This window comes from Felis catus, chromosome E2, assembly GCF_018350175.1.
Source record: "Felis catus isolate Fca126 chromosome E2, F.catus_Fca126_mat1.0, whole genome shotgun sequence".
Taxonomy (NCBI): Eukaryota; Metazoa; Chordata; class Mammalia; order Carnivora; family Felidae; genus Felis; species Felis catus.
Genome location: NC_058382.1, coordinates 32,093,336 through 32,110,687, shown reverse-complemented (window position 1 = coordinate 32,110,687; position 17,352 = coordinate 32,093,336). Strand labels below are relative to the sequence as shown.

Genomic DNA, 17,352 nt, shown 5'->3' with positions numbered 1-17,352 from the left:
CTCTCTCTTTAACACATTTCTGCTATTTTAAGGAGGAACCCGCTCCAAAATCCATAACAATGCGAGACCAAGGACTCGCAACAGTTTGAAAGCATCCCGGGCCTTTACCAGCGGAGCCCTCCGAGTAAATCTTGAAATTAACACGAAACTGGATGATTTCAACGGAATTCTCCGGAACCAACTTTCCCAGCCATTCTCACTCAGGGCAGGGCTTGATGCGGGGTCTTACACCTGGATGATCTGAATTTCGCATTTGGGATCTTTCCCAACGTGTGATGGATGCTCCGTTTCGTAGATGAGCCTGCACGTAGTAGGCACTCAGTGATTGTTCCCGCGCTTTATAGTTTGGCCATTCGTTTGGGCCTTATGGGTGGGCTAACAGTCCTTCAGCAAAACAGCACGGGGTCCCCCAGATCCTGCCTCCAGCAGGGGCTCCCCGTAACCCCCCCCTGCGAGTTTGGTGAGCCCCCAGCCCTGCCATTAGCTGCGGCCACGGACTTCCACCCTCCCCCAGGGCATCGCTGCCGGCCCCGCCCCCACCTCCTTTCTTCTGACCAAGTACAGAATATCAATAGCATTTTAGGCTTAGAAAGTTCAGGGGTCAATCTTCAAGGTGCTTAAGGCAGGAGAAACTCCCCCAGAGACCTGCAGCCGAGCCCGGGCCTCAATAGCCAGGCTGGTGTCCCTGGGCTGCGTGACTGTGGCGGCATCCCCGAGCAAGTAAAGGCGTCCCTGTGTGAAAGCGCCAGTGTTCCTCATGCTAATTAAACAAACCAATTATGGTAATTAACTGGCACAAATGTTTAAATGGCTGTGAATCCGAGCGAAGGGGGCTGCCACTCAGCTTCCATACAATTCTCCTGGTCAAAAGGGATTTCCAAACAAGATGACATCAACATTTTTTGATCACTTTGCAAAATGACAGTAACAATCTTGAAAGTTCTTAGCAGCGGACCTGCCATTCTGCTTCCTCCTTAGACTCTCGAAGGCAAGAAGTATTAGAGAGGCACAAAGAAACCAAGAGAGAAAAAGAAAACACAACCAAGAGAGAAAGAAAACCAAGAGAGAAAAAGAAAACGTTTAAAATCCCCCTGCACTGACAGGATGTTGTGGGATGCTGCCTTTCACATCACTTAGCCAGAGGAATTAGAGAAATGCGGTTTCAGTGAAGGTCACCTTGACTTTAGGAAGGAAACAAGGCCTGAATGATATGCTAATTAGGACACATCTCTTTGAAAACTGTCGAAATGGCGGAATGCGTATTTTTAAAGCAGGCCTGCGGTTAAAATAGTTTACAGCAAGTTCCCGATTTTTGTTTTCTTCCTAAAGACAGTTGGTGGGTCCAGTAGATCCCTTGTTGTTGAAATTCAATCCAAGGGCATTAAAGTGTAAACCAGTTGGAAAAACAAAGAGCTTTAGGGAAATTAGTTGCTTCAACAACAACAAACAAGCATTCGGTAATCTTCTTAGAGAAATTAATGAAGGAAAAACCCCCCTCAACTGGGGAGGAGAATGATCCCGGGCTCTCAAAACTCAGGCCTGGGAGGTTTGGGGAGAAGGTGTAAATGAAGAAAGCGGGATTAAATCGGACTTCAATGAGAGCACAAAGAAATTTGGGGGATCTGAGAGCAAGGCGCACCCATGTCGAGGACCAATGGGTCCTAATCCTTTATGCAAATCTCCTTAGATTGAAGTTTGCTTAACTGTTTTATTTCTTTGCATACAATTAACACGCGAAGCTCTGAAATGCTAAACTACTTCAAAGAAGCTCCCTCCTCTAGAAGCTTCTAAATGCATGCTTCATTTAATAACCTTCCACAGTTTTCTGATACTTTAAGATGAAATCTCATTTTTCAGCGTCTGAAGAGCCTTGCAAACACTCCTAAAAATCCCACAAAACCACAAAACCCGCCCCACCGCCAACGGAGCAACAAAAAGCACCCACCTTGCTCATTACGGGCTAGAACCTTATCTTCTTTTGTTGGTATAAGGTTGATAAGCGAATTTCCTGTCTCTTCGGCCAGTGTGGTCAGGGACCCTACACTCCTGTTTTTAAAAATTAACATGCAAGTCACAATCCGCAGCACCAAGTTTTGTGTTTCTTTTAGCTTTTTGTTTGGAAATAAGGTCACATTCACAGAAATCCTCCAGCACTGAAAACAGTATAAAGAACACTCTTTCCTTTTGCCTACGGCCACCCACTGTTAACGTTCAATCCCACTGCTTTATTGTTTGTGTACATCTCATGCACAGAAACACCCCAAATGTGCTTCTTTCGGCCTCCGTAGCTCAAGTTACATGCCCACAGATACTTTGGTGGCGACTTCCTACCAGCAGGGATGCTCTAGTTACGTAGCCACGATATAGTTTTCAACATCAGTAAAGTGAACCTTGATGTGGCAACTTTTATCTCGTTCGTCATCTGTGTTTCCATTTTGCCAGTGGATCCAGTAATGTTCTTTACAAGCAATTCCCCACCATCCCCCCGCCGCCCCGAAAGGCAAGACCCAGGATAGGATTGGGTATCGCACTGGGTTTTCTACCCTTGTCAGTTTGACCAATGCTTTTATTATTTTTTTTAAGTTTATTTATTTATTTTGAGAGAGAGAGTGTGTGTGTGTGTGTGTCCCAGGCTTTGTACCGTCAGCGCAGAGCCCTATGCGGGACTTGAACTCACAAACCGTGAGCCAAAACCAAAAGTCAGATGCCTAAGGGACAGATCCATCCAGGCACCCCTGAACAATGTTTTCAAAAAATTTTTAACGTTTATTTATTATTGAGAGACAGAGCATGAGCAGGTAAGGGGCAGAGAGGGAGAGACACAGATTCTGAAGCAGGCTCCAGGCTCTGGGCTGTCAGCGCACAGCCCGACGCGGGGCTCAAACGCACGAACTGCGAGATCGTGACCTGAGTCGAGGTCGGATGCTCAACCGACTGAGCCACCCAGGTGCCCTTGAACATGTTTTGAAAGTTATATCCATTTTAAGCACTGTTGTTAGTAGCAAAAAAAAAAAAAGGTTATATTTAGTAAATGACCGTATTGTTTAATTTAGATACCCAAAGTTTAAGTTTTTACCAAAGTTTGTAATTGATGTACGTGGGATCTAAGAATCAGGGAATGAATATAACCGCAGTACTACAGTAAACCTTTATTGGTCACTTACTAGGTGCCAGGCGCTCTGCGAGGTGATCTCAGGGGGCTATTTTTGACCCTGCCTCTTCTCTCAAGGCCTCCTTTCCTCTCCCAGCACAGAATGAAGGGGCTTCTAGAAAGAGAGGCTCAGGAGCCCGTTTTCTCATTCTTTCCAAGAATCTCCGTGTTTGAACCCAGTCCCGTGATTCAGGCCTGGGGTTGTAAAAGGCACAAAGCATCTGGGCACCCCAGGTCTCCGTCTCCAGCTACCAGAAAAAAAAAAAAAACAGAGTTCGGGTGTGAAGTGTTAGGAAGAAAAACAAAGCAGGCTAAGGGGTGGGGACAGAAAGTGACATGGATGTGGGAGGGGCATGGCTATTGCCTTTAGGGAGGCCAGGGAAGTCCTCTGTGCTGAGGTGGCATTGGACAAGAGCCCGGGAGGCAGGAAATCGTAGCCTGAAGCATGTAGATATCTGGGGGAAAAACAGCCTTTGCAGAGGGACCAGTAAGGGCGGTGTATGTGAGCCACTTCGAGGAGCCCACTGTGGCTGTGGCACAGTGATCTGGGAGGGCGGTGACGGGAGAGGAAAGGACAGCGGTGGCCAGGGGGGTCTTGTAAGCCCTGGTGAGGACTCTGGCATTTATTCTGAGTGACAAGAGAAGTCATGGCAGGGTTCCGAGCAGAGGGATCTCTTCCAGGGTCGTGATGTAGCAACGGGTAGAAACCAGGAAGCCATTGGGAGGCTATTACAACAATCCAGACCACGAGGGGGGTTTGGACCGGTGGGGACGGCCAGCCATGCTTTGAAGGCAGAACTGCCATGGTCACTGATGGAGGGGTCCAGGAAGTCAGCCCTGAGCCACCGGAAAGACAGGCTTGTCGCTTACAGAGATGAGGAAGGTGCCGGGGCAGGTTTCGGTGAGAGGTTGAGATCCGAGCGGACATCAGAAGTTCATCTGTGAGCACTCTGAGACCCTTAGTAGACGTCCAAGTGGTGAAAAGAGGTGGCTCTTGCTCCCAGACTCTGACATTTGCAGATATTGACTTATTTATTTTTAATGTTTATTTATTTATTTTGAGAGAGAGCGAGTGAGCGGGTTGGGGAGAGAGGGAGAGAATCCCAAGCAGGCTCCGTACTGTCAGCAGGGTTCGATCCCAGGAACCGAGCCAACAATAGATAATTAGCGACTTCTCGGGGTCGAAGTTTACACGTGACGTGACGGGTAAGGAGAGATCTGGTCGTATGGAATTTTCTCTACACGAGACGTTGATAGGCTCAGGTTTATTTCATGTACTAAGTTTAGCAGGAGCGGTGAAAGGGATGAGTCTGCCCTGAGATGATCCCTGTCATTGAGGATGTAAATGACAAGTCTTCCTGCCCAGGAGGGCAGGTGAGTGTGCGATCCACTGGTGCTGGTTTCAGAAGGGCTCTATTGGGGAGTGTGTGTGTGGGTGCACACGCGTGTGCGTGAGTGCCCCCAGGCTCTGGTGTGGGCCGTGCAGAAATCAGACAGGGCTGTGCGGGATGTCACCCTCCACTCACTCACTGTCTCTGCAGGGGCTCACCTTGCTTTGCCCACTTGTGTCCCCAACCTCTCCTCCTCTCCCACGTGTCCCAATTCCAGGAACCATCACCACAGCCTTTTGTGTTCCCAGGCCCCTGTGCTGACAGAGCTTCTGAACAGGGGCGGCTTCTCGGTTCTCACCCTGTCCTTCCTGCCCCTCAGTGGTGAAGAAGGACAAACTCTGGACTCAGAAGGCACAGTTGGAGTCCTAGCTCTCTCCGCTCCTTAGCTAGGTGCCTTAGGCAAATCGCTAAACTTCTCTGAGCCTCAGTTTCCTTCATCAGTAAAATGGGACTGATGATCAGACCTGTCCATACAGTCGTAGCCAAGTTGGGCAGTATACGGGCCGCTGTATGCCCATACGGTGCATTGGTGGAAAATGGGTAAGACGCCCCTTCCTCCTGGGGACGCTCCCCCGCAGGGGGGCAATGGCTTGGTGAAGAGAATGTGGAGATTTATTTCAGCCCTACTTGGTCCCTCCTGGGCAGCTTTGACAAGGTGCTGTCTACCCAAGCTGTTCACACAGGACCTGGAAATAAAGCTGCAACTTTTAGAACAGGGTACGGGTTTGGGCACCTGGGTGGCTCAGCCGGTGGAGCGTCCGACTTCCGCTCCGGTCATGATCTCGAGGTCCGTGAGTTCGAGCCCCGCGTCGGGCTCTGTGCTGACAGCTTGGAGCCCGGAGCCTGTTTCCGATTCTGTGTCTCCCTCTCTCTCTGCCCCTCCCCTGCTCTCACTCTGTCTCTCTGTCTCAAAAATAAATAAACATTAAAAAAACAAAAAAAAAGGACACGGTACATGTTTAGCAAGTATTTGCCAGTATTGCTAAGTGTTATTATCCAGGAGGTCCTGGCTTCCGGCACCCACGATCATGGCAACCACACTGGCAGGGGTTCCCACGGCCCGGAAAGTTTTTTTTTTTTTCTGAATTCAGGCAAGGGAACCCAAAAGGCGTGGCCCTGCCCATCACAGAGCCCACCCACCCCGCCCACCTTCCACTGAGTACCAGGTAGGGGTGGGGAGGATGGGTGTTGCCACATAAACTTCCAAGTACCTGCTGGCAGCTGCTGGCATTTCTGAACTCGCAAAGAAGGGAAACGAATTTCCCCAGTTCCAGAAAATGGCTTGAGGCCTCCTAAATGCCCCCCTCAGACGGGCAGCTGGAGCAGGCTGGGGAGCAAGCCGCGCTGCGTGGGTTTCCCGAGGACCATATGGGCAACACGGCTCGTTCTGTGGCTACACCCGCCCTGGTTGTCAGCCCCAATCATACTTGCTGTAATCCGTGTTTTAATTTACTCTGCTGGTGCAACACCCGCGCCTGCCAGGGCGGTCCTTGGGGCCCCCTCATTCCTGCTGCTGATGACAAGGCGTATGCAAAAGGCACAATTATTCACCCACCAAGGTGACAGGGAAGGCCTCTGCCTGGGAATAGGTTTCCGGCTTCCAGCATTTTCTTGTCACTCGCTGAAGCACTTTGCAGTTTGCAAACAATCCTATGGAGACTTTTTTTTTTTTTTTTTCCTCCCTCAAAAAAGCATTTTGATCAGAGCAAGTGATGAGGCTCCACGGGCTGGCCGCTGGCTCGCCATTGATTCCGAAGGCCCATCTCAAGAAGGGGTGCCACGCGCTCACTCCTCCTATTCAGCTGGATTATTGGATTTTTTTTTTAATCAAATAAGATTCTCCTCTCCCTTCTCCGTCTCCTTCTCCTCCCACACCCCGACCCCCCGCCTGTTTGGCCTCAAACAAAGGGAAATATGTCAAGCCCGGCCTATTAATTCATACAGATTTGGCATTGTTTATGTTCTCATGTGGACCACATTCCAAGGCACCAAAATAAAACAGCTCGAGTGTAGCTTTCTGCTCCCGAGCCCGTGATGTATTTCATTTGCTACGGTCCAAGCCATGGCAACAATGCCTTTCATTTTCTTATGGCCTAAAATGATTTTCTTTCTGTGAGGGCCATTTTGAGAAGGGAGGGAGACAGAGACAGAGAGAGAAAGAGAGGGAGGAAGGGAGGGAGGGAGAGAGAGAGAGAGAGAGAGAGAGAGAGGGAAAGAGAGAAGAAAAGAAAACCACATCTCTTTTCCTTTTCAGGGGATCATTTGCAAGTTAAAGCTAACCTGGGGAGCGCCGGTAACAATGGCGGTGGCCATAAAATGGTCCCGGCCGGGGGGCCCCGCATGCGAATGAGGGTGATGTCGAGCTATTTACCTCTTTGTCCTTCCATAATATCTACTTAATGCAGTTCAATAGCAGCGGATTGTCAGCCGCATTAAGGATTCTAGTAAGTTCTTCCAAAGCCCTGCTAGTCTCCTCCAGCTGTTGAGAGCCTGAAGCTTTCAGCTGAGCCTGGAGCAGAATCTTCCAGAAAGCACCTCTGGAAAATGGGTCTCCTCCAACCCAAGATTCAACCCACCTTGATTTCAGGCCTGTTGACCGTAGCGCCCAGCTCAGAAACATCGACCCGGCTGCCAGGCACAGCTGTTTCCAAATTTCAGCAGGCCCCAAAGCTTTGAATTTGGGAACCCCCCCCATTCTATCCAATATATAAGATGCACCACATCCATCTCACATTAGATGTAATCTTCCTCCCTCCAAAAATCTTTTCTGAAAGCGTTTTTAGAATATTGTCATCATTTCAGTATGCATGAGAAAATCATAAATAAAGCATAATAAAGCTTCCGATTTAGTCTTCATTGGTTACTCCCATCAGACAAGGGTTAGACTTCAGAGGCATCGACACAATCCTCCCTCTTTAGATATTTCATTAAACCCTTGGTAAGTTCAGCCCTGAAGTTTTTCTTCTGTATAACTTGAAGCCAGGGCTCTACGTTTGTCTTCCCCGGAGGAAGCAAGTCTGTGGCTCTCAAGACGCTGATTAAAGTGGCTTCTGGGCGCCTGGGTGGCTCAGTCGGTTGAACGTCCGACTTCCGCTCCGGTCAGGATTTCGCGGTCCGTGAGTTCGAGCCCCGCGTCGGGCTCTGTGCTGACAGCTCGGAGCCTGGAGCCTGTTTCAGATTCTGTGTCTCCTTCTCTCTGACCCTCCCCCATTCATGCTCTGTCTCTCTGTGTCCCAAAAATAAATTAAAAAAAAAAAAAACTTAAAAAAAATAAAAATATAAAATAAAATGGCTTCTACTCGCACAAAAAGGTTGCCCGATACCGATTCGATGTGATGTTCAGGCCGAGTTGAGTCAGCTGGTAAACCCCAGAGGCAGCCTTTAAAACCTTTACTCGGCGCTCCGAGCTTCCCTCTCGGGATCTGGCTAGACCAAACAGAGTCAGGTGACTGGGTTCACCCCTTCAGGGCCAGGCACGGTACCAGGCACCAAGGGGGTGCCCCTATCCGTTTCCCACACAATGATTTTTACTTAGTAATGAGTTCCCGAGACAGCATCCAGAGGCCCAGGCTCGTACTGCTTCCTTGAAGGCTAACTCCTCCTTGGGGCCACCCTGCCCCAGCAGACACACCACAGGGGGATGTCCTTCGTGCCCTGTCGCGGCAGGAAACATCCCCGGCTGAGCAACTCTGGACTCGCCATGGCATCCGGGAACTGGCTGCTCCTTCCAGAATGGCGGAGAAAGAAGGAGGTGGGGGGTGGGGGGCTGCTGGAGGGCCAGCCGGGGGTGGGGGTGGGGGTGGGGGAAGGGGCCACACCAGGATTTCACACAGTTGGCTTGAAGAGGCAAGCACTAAGCTGCCTTTTCAACCACGGTAAACCCCGTCCATCTGGCCACCCTAAAACGCTGTTAGCTTGTTCGCCTGGCCCAGGGCTGACTGGGCCTCCTGAAGCAGAAGTAACGACCTGAATGGTGTAAACCCCAGCCACTTGAGGGTATTACATTTCATTTCATGCTTGACTTAATCAAAACTGGGGAAATGAAATGTACACCTTTTTGATGTTCTTTTCCCTGCTGTTTAAAGAGAAGAATCTTAACCCATTTGATCTTCACATGCACCCAGTAAATGACCAAATATGCCAAGCTGTCAAAAGCAGAAGGCGGCCAGTTGCCAGGCGGTGTTGGGTCACCGGGAAAGCACTTAATGCAGGCGAACTTAAGTTTGGAGCCCAGGGACTTTGTTGCAAATGCAGCGTTTCCCTCTGGCCTGGCCACAGTTAACCAACTTTTTAAAGGAAAAGGTGGACTGGGGAAACGACCCGGTCCCTGGATTCAGAGGGACGGAGCGTGGGTTGACACTCGCTCCTTCAAAACTTCTCTCAGGTATCACCTCCTCCTTGAAGCTTGGCCCACCGTCCCCGCCACCCCCAGAACTGGTGGAGGGGGTGCGCTCTGGGGTCGCTCTGTGAGGCCTGTATGCAAGTTACCTAACCTGCCGAGGGACCTCAGTGAACGCATCAGTGAAATGGGCACGGATTATAGTTCTGACACCCCTGGTTGTTGTACGGATTAAATGATAAAATGTCTATAAAGTATTTAGCACGGCGCCTGGTGCATAAGAGGTTCTCAGTAAACGCGGGCTATTATTATTGTTACCATATTTGTTACTAACGGCTATGAGCTCCGCGGTGCCCTCCCCAAATTCTCATGTCGGAGCTCCACCCCCCAATGTGATTGCATTTGGAGCTAAGGCTTTCAGGAGATAATGAAGGTTACAGGAGGTCATAAGGGTGAGACACAAATCCCGTAATATTGGGGCCTTCGTGTGGACCACTTGCCCACATGGAGAAGAAGCCACGTGAGGACAGAGCATGATGGCGGCCATCTACAAACCCGGAAGAGGGTCTTCACCAGAAATTCGATTGGCTGGCGCCTTGATCTTGAACTTCTCAGCATCCGGAAGTGCAAGAAAATACATCTGTGTTGTTTAAGCGCCCTGTCTATGGTGTTTTGTTATGGTACCCCAAGCTGACAAATGCACCAACCGGTTAAAGTTCTCTATTCTTACTGTGTATATGTCCGTCCTCTCAATGAGGCTCTGAAGGTCTTTGGCGATAGATCCCGTGACTCATCTGGTTTGGTATACTGGGGGCTTCGCGCATTGCCTGGAGTAACAGTGGATGCTCGTTAAATACCTGTTAAAGACATGGCTTTGCGTGTCAAGAGAGCCCTGGGCCCTTCCTTGTCCTAGTCTGACCCCCTCTATGCTCTGCAACCTTGGACAAGTCACTTACTCCCTCTGGACCTCGGACAAGGCAGACTCCCCTTCTGCAGCACATCGGGTTGGACTGGATGATTTCCAGGGAGACTGTGAGTTGGCCTTTAATCAAAGATTGAGGTGGAGAGAGCAAGGCCAGGGGACGAGTAGCTACCAGGATGAGACGGCTGTCTTTCCCAACCCCGGGCCGCAGGAAAAGGCTCAGAATGCTGTTGAGCCATCAGAAAGCTGCCCAGATGGGCTCACCAGACAGCTTGAGTTGGGGGTCAGGGGAGTGCAGGACTCACGGCGGGGGGGGGGGGGGGGCACATGGGTGGTGTTGGAGCTCTGGTTCCTGTCTGCCCATTGGGGCTGGAGAAGGGCCGCGGGACCGCCTTCCAGAGCTCAGGGAGGTGGGTAAGAATGAGAACTGATGGGTTTGGAATCCCAAGCCCAGAGTTGGCTGAAACAGATATGACTGTCCGTCGAGTTGGGTGATCGTGAACGGCCTTACCTATGGCACCACCAGGAGTGGGCGTTTGCTGCTCAAGTCCCAGCCCTAAGTTCCGCCTGCGTAGCCGGCTCAGTGAGGGGGCGCTCCAACGCCATTTCTGCCAGGCCTCCCTGGAGAGCCAAGAATGCCTCTTGGGTATTCTCCTACCCAGCCAGCCTCGCTAACTCCCTCACGACCTTGAACCTGTCGCGCCGACTCTGAGCCTCAGTGTCCACCTCGGGAAGAAACATAATCAACACCTGCCTCTGCCAGCACAAGTGTTTTGATTTGTTTGTTCGGGCCGCTTCTCCACAGGCGCTGAGCTGACAGGGTAACTAAACCCTCCCAGACGACAGGCAGCAAGTTCGCCCGATGGAATAGAACGCTGGAGACAACCTAAGTACACTCCAGTACGTCCGTGCGACGGACCGTTTTGCCGTCATCAGATGCTCTTGTCTGTTTCCAGACAATATACAGAGGCTGATGGCGGTTTTGCAAGACGTGTGCGTGCGCGCACACACGGCAGAGCAAGTTCACGTCTTTAACGCATCTGTGAGGTCATAGGCTTTAGGAAGCGCACGGAGCTCTTATCTGTACTCTCAGCAAGTCCAGGATGGGGCAAATTACCTAACCTCACTCTTGGCCTCAGTTTCCTTTTCTGTAAAATGGGGGTGATATGGACACCTAGCAGCCTCATCTAGTTGTTATAAAAACTGAGTCAGGGCGCCTGGGTGGCTCAGTCGGTTAAGCATCTGACTTTGGCTCAGGTCATGATCCCGTGGTTTGTGAGTTCCAGCCCCACGTCGGGCTCTGTGCTGACAGCTCAGAGCCTGGAGCCTGCTTCGGATTCTGTGTCTCCCTCTCTCTCTGCCCCTCCCCTGCTCGTGCTCTGTCTCTCTCTGCCTCAAAAATAAATAAAACATTAAAAAAATTTAATAAAATAAAAATAAAAACTGAGTTAATACAGAGTAAGCTTCTTACCACAGGCTCTTAAAAGACATCCAGTAAAATGTGAGCTGTCATGAGTTCCATAGAAGCTTAGAAAAAAAGGGGGGGGTAGGATTTGTCACAAAATGATAACCACGGTCACCAATGGTTTGTATTACATAAGTGCGAGCCAAACAAAAAAGGTGAGTTGTTTTTACTTTGTTTTGTTTTGTTTTGTTTTGTTTTGTTTTGTTTTGTTTTAAGGAAGGAAAAGAGCACTAGCATGGGGCAGGGCTTATATATTTTCTGCATGGAAAGATGTCCAAAATCTCTTGGGAAAGTGAAAAACTGAGCTCACCAACAGTCCCCAGGGTGGGAGGTCAAGTTGCCAAATGAAACGCTGGTTCGCTCGCGAAATGAAAAATCTCCGCCAAAGAATAGGTCCCACTTCTCACAGTGGGGATCTCAGGAGCAGGACCGGGACAGGACAGGGAGGCCGGTGACGCTCCCAGAGCACAAAACCTGCACTTGCCCCACCCTGGGAGCTGGCACGTCCTTCAACGTGTCCCCTGTCTGCCGCATTCCCCGCCCTCATTCCCCTGCAGGCTCAGGGTCCAGCAGGACCTGCTGCAAACTTTCACTCACTCTGGGGCGCCTGGGTGGTTCCTTCTCTCTGTTTTCTACATTGTTTACTCTTCTAGTTATTTTCACCCTTATTCTTTATTTCTGCGTGGGGTTACTCTTGGTCGTAATACTAAAGAGCTGTCTATTGAAACAACAGAATTGTTCTGGCGATGATTTTTGCATTTCTGTTGTTTGGTTTTCTTTCACGTTTTCTCTCGTGTTTATTTCATCCATCGGGTACCAAGAAAGATGTACGACACTAAAAACGGACACGGTTACCCATTTGGATCCCCGGTGTGGAGTCACCTGCCCCCCCAACCTGCCTAGGCCCCGTGGTGCAGTATTTGCTCTGTGAAATAACCCTGCCCTTTTGAGCACTCCCTGTGTGCTGGGCCCTGTGCTGTCACAGCGATTAGCTCAGCTAACCTTTCTACAGCCGTTCCATCTAGGGTGGGTGAATATCCCCATTTTATTTATTTTTTTTCAACGTTTATTTATTTTTGGGACAGAGAGAGACAGAGCATGAACGGGGGAGGGGCAGAGAGAGAGGGAGACACAGAATCGGAAACAGGCTCCAGGCTCTGAGCCATCAGCCTAGAGCCTGACGCGGGGCTCGAACTCACGCACCGTGAGATCGTGACCTGGCTGAAGTCGGACGCTTAACCGACTGCGCCACCCAGGCGCCCCAATATCCCCATTTTAAAATGGGCAACATGACGGGGCGCCTGGGTGGCGCAGTCGGTTGAGCGTCCGACTTCGGCTCAGGTCATGATCTTCCAGTCCGAGGGATCCAGCCCCGCGTCGGGCTCTGTGCTGGCAGCTCAGAGCCTGGAGCCTGCTTTCCGATTCTGTGTCTCCCTCTCTCTCTGCCCCTCCCCTGCTGGCTCTCTGTCTCTTTCTCAAATAATAAACATTAAAAAAAATAAAATAAAATAAATATGGGCAACATGAAGTTCGGAGTTCAGAGACCTCAAGAGGCTTGCTCAGGGTTGCACAGCTAGTAAGAAATGGAGGAGGGACTCGAGCCCTTGGAGTCAGTCCCTGGAGCTTATACCTTCAAAAGATACCCCGCGCGGCTCTGCTGAGCCCGCATTTGCCCATATAACTTGCATCTTCAGCCGTCCTACCCCGGGATGCCCCTGGCACCTTTTTTCTTTTTTTTCTTTTTGGTGGCTCCATATGCAACAGGTCTAACGCGAATGTGATGTGGCAAAGAACCCAAATATTCCACCAAGCAAATCCCACTCTCTGCCCCATCCCTGGGTCGCACCAAAGGTTTTTTTTCTTTTCTTTTTTTTTTTTTTTCTTTTCCTCTCTTTTGTGGCCAGGCCTCATTTCTGACTTGATGGAAACATTTGTAATAGATAATCAAATGCTGATACGTTGCAAGGGACAATGCCTTATTTGTTAAATATAAATGAACATGAACGCGGGTCTTCTATGCCAGGAAGGCAAAGGGTTCGGACGCCTTTTCAGAGGGACAGGCTGAGCCCCAGGAAAGAAAGCCGGGAGCCCCGAAAGGGTCTGGTCTAGGACGGTGATCGTCCGACAGCTCTTGTGTGACAAGATACATAGTTTCTTTTCAGCAACAGGCAGATTATTGGTTACTATAGTTTCCCTAATGCTCAAATACAGCTCAGGCCTAAGCTGAACAGAATAGGTTAAAAGGTGCCGAAGTTTGGCCCGGGAAGCCACATGTTGAGAATCAGACACCAAACAAAGCAAAAAGCACATCTCCCTGGTCTTTGATGTCTTTTCTGAGGGATGTAGAGTAAGAAAAATACAACCGGTGCTCAGGCCAGGGGCTTGATGGGCCCCTGTGACAATGGCCGGCAGAGTGGGGGCTGAACACAATGCCGAGACAATGTCCCCAATCCCAGGCGTCCCTGGGCGCGCCATTCGTTCACAAACACTCCGCTGGAAAGAGCATTTTAGCCCCCGGTTTCTTAGAAAGTTCCTGCTGGCCTCCCCGGCCCAGCTGAACCGCCTGCCTTCCCGACCAGACCTTTTTACAAGGACCCTTCTGAGAGCTGCGACTTTCTCCCTAAAATGCCCCTGCCCCCCAGCCACGTACACAAAGCCACACTTAGCACCATTTCCCCCCCCCCCCCCCCCCCCCCCCCCCCCGCTTGTTTTAAATTCTCCTGGATCTGCATAAACCTCTTTTCTCAACTTCTGACAAAGAGAGAGGCTTTCTCCCCTCAAATAATTCCTCCTGGCTCTAAAATATTGCCTCGCGCAGCCCTTGGAGGCGACGGTGTGATGTTTTTCATAAACGGGATTAAATTAACCACTATTTATGCCGGCGATGTGGGTTTCTCCTCTTCTGCCGGGATCGGTTTATTTCATTTCGCTTTTTATTTAAATTTAGGGAGCAGATAAGTGTGCTTTCACATCGAGAGATCTCCATCCACCTCCAGCCTGCTGCATCTGGGAAAGTAAGTGTGTGGGAGATTATGAGAGAGAGAGAGAGAGAGAGACAAGCTTACCCATGGAGTTCTGAATGTTTTTTGGTGGTTGTTGCAGCATTGTGTTCCGAGTTGTCATTAGTTCTTTATGATGTTTCATGAAAAATATCTAATTGTAACAACTGTATTCCTCGAGCGAACATATTCCTTGATTTGAAGCACTCACAATGGCCATAGGATAACTGTCCTTGAATTTGAGCCCTTTGTGGGCCGTCAATAGGCTTACAATGTGCTGAATTAGCAGGCATATTAATGGGCCCATGCAATAGGTACCCATTCTTCAGCCTCAAATCTTCTTATGCAAATACCCCATGAATTCAGTTCAAAGAGCTGCCTTCAAAATGAGCCGAGCACCCCCCTCAGGAGGGACCCCCGGGCGAAAGTGACATGAGAAAAGTTTGGACACTTGTTTTTATAACTGGACATGATCTTGTTATCATAATCTGATACTGGTCACTTGCATGGCCGGCTTGTAGGATTTTAAACCCTTAACAGAGAGAGATAATCTTGGCCTTTGTAGGAGTGTGGACAGAATCCCGGCGTGCGGGAAAAGCCGGCACTGAGATGCACAGTTCCCGCTTTCTCAAACAAAACTTTTCATGATAAAAGCTTTTATCCCGGGATAATCACCCGGCTGGATTGCGGTGGGGTTGGTCAGGTTGGCCGAAGGGCGGTAAAGGAACATTTTAAAAAAATGAAAATAACCGATTCTCGAGATGCCCCACAATCAGGAGGAATCAGCTGTCAGGGTCCCCACAATGGGAGCTGTGGAATTTTCAAAGATCCCAGAGAGGGCGGATTTTTTTGGTGGTGGTGGTGGTTTTTTTTTTTTTTTTTTTTTTTTTGTAACCTCTCCTTAGCCCCAAACAAGATAACATAAGGCTTAGCTAGCATTTCTGGGGGTACCCACATGCACCAGGCATCTTTATTCCGTTCTTAGCCCTTCGCATGTACCAACTTGTTGAATTTTTACAAATACCCTATAAAGTAGCTACAATTCTGATCCCCATTTGACAGATGAGAAAAAATGAGGAAAGGAGGTAAGTAAGTGCTGTGGGCGCATTAACTAACTCCGGCGGGAAACTTTCTCCGGGACGACTTTTCTTGCCGGAAGAACGTGCTTCCTGTCCCCTGTCCCCCTGTGGGCTGGGTGGCCGGATCAGCAGTAGGATTTTGGGCCACCAGGCCCCTAATAAACTGTTCTTTCCTCCTTGGCATAGTTACATGATAAATTTGTATTTATACTAATATTTTAAAGAAGAATACAGATTTTAAAGTTTATTAATTTATTTTGGGAGAGAGAGAGAGAGAGAGAGAGAGGCAGAGAGAGAGGGAGAGAGAGGATCCCAAGCAGGCTCTGAGCTATCAATGCAGAGCCCAATACAGGGCTCGATCCCACAAATTGAGAGGTCAAGATCTGAGTCGAAACCAGGAGTCAGACGCTCAACCGACTGAGCCATGCAGGTGCCCCTAGAAGAATACGGGTTTAATAGTAATGCTCCTTGGGGTGTCTGCGTGGCTCAGTCGGTGGAGCGTCCGACTTCAGCTCAGGTCATGATCTCGCGGTCCGTGAGTTCGAGCCCCGCGTCGGGCTCTGTGCTGACAGCTCGGAGCCTGGAGCCTGCTTCGGATTCTGTGTCTCCCTCTCGCTCTCTGCCCCTTCCCCACTCGTGCTCTGTCTCTCTCACTCTCAAAAATGAATAAATGTTAAAAAAAAATTAAAAAAAATAATAGTGATGCTCCCTGATATTGTGATACTATACTTGCATATAGAGCTGAATCCCATGGCCACCCAGAAGATAAATACACTGGGAGGGTACCTTATGAGCTGAAAGTCAGCTATTGCTTCACAAGAAGTAACAGATCGCGTGGCTCCTCAACAGGAACAGCTGGTGTTTTCGGACCGTTTGCCCATTATTTACTCCGTATTTACTGAGCATCAATTCATGAGTACCTCATACACTGTAAAGAAGGTAGGCTCTAATTTTCACTTTACGGCCGAGGAAACTGAGGCCCGGATTGGTTCAGCAATCTCTCCAAGGTCAAGGAGTTGAGATTTGAACCCGAGAACTCTGGGTCACCCTGCTATCACTCTGCTACCCGCCCGTCAGAATGTTCCAGCCCCCCCCCCCCCCCGGGGGATCGTGGCTGCGCTTCGCCTTGATCTGCCCTGCCGGGCACTGCCACTCCCACCAGCTCATCCGAGGTCACCTTCCTTCCCCCAAAGTCACTTTGAGCCCAATTTCTTTCCTCGCCCCTTCGCTCCCCACCTGTCTGTGGGAGTCTTCGGTTAGTTCCACGTTCTTCGGTTGGTTAAATCTCGCGTGTCCTCGCTGGGTGTGTGCTCAGGTGCGCGTGCGTGTTTGTATTTGTGTATTTGGGTGCTGGGGGCCGTGCGCACACACGTACGGTGGGAAGGATAGTTGTGGGGAGGCAGAGGCAGAGAAGGAACGGGATGATTTATCGTCAGGGAGACGGAAGAACTCAGAGACAGAGAACTTGCCCAGGGTTCTGGATCTGGGTCAACCCCTCCAAGAGACTCTCAGGCAAGAGACGTCTTCTCACACTATCGCACACCCCTCCCTGAGCTGGAAGGCTTGTGAGGTTTGTTACCAAAGGGATGAAATCACACAAGCGTGAGATGTGTCTGTGCTCCCCAGAATAACGTAAAACAACAATACGTGATAATAACAGTAATAGTAAACACTAATTGTAGATGCTTTATCATGCCCCAGGCACTGTGCTATGGGTTTTACGTGTGTAATCCACTGGCAATAGATGGGACAACGCAAAAGAGAAAAAAATGTTGCAAATGTGGACTAAAACAAGCCATTGCTGGGAACATAGGACGGAGGTAGGAGAAGGTTAATGAGCAATGGTGTAGTGGTCAGCTTAGGCGCCATGACGAAATGCCACAGACTAGGTTGCTTGAACAATGGATTTATTTCCGCGTAGTTCTGGGGGCTAGAAATCCAAGATCAAGGTGCCATCGAGTTGCTTGGTTTCTGGTGAAGTGTCTCTTCCTGGCTTGCAGACGGCC

General features: G+C 49.8%; 1 long non-coding RNA gene across 1 annotated transcript; it reads right to left on the bottom strand.

Annotated features, from left to right (window-relative positions):
- Positions 1–14,155: 14,155 nt before the first annotated feature.
- LOC111558090 lies at positions 14,156–16,910 on the bottom strand. Its single transcript, XR_002738658.2, has 3 exons — positions 16,583–16,910; positions 16,133–16,274; positions 14,156–14,274 (listed from the first exon to the last, which is right to left on the bottom strand). It is a non-coding gene; the product is annotated as an uncharacterized LOC111558090 (long non-coding RNA).
- Between the last annotated feature and the right edge of the window lie 442 nt (positions 16,911–17,352).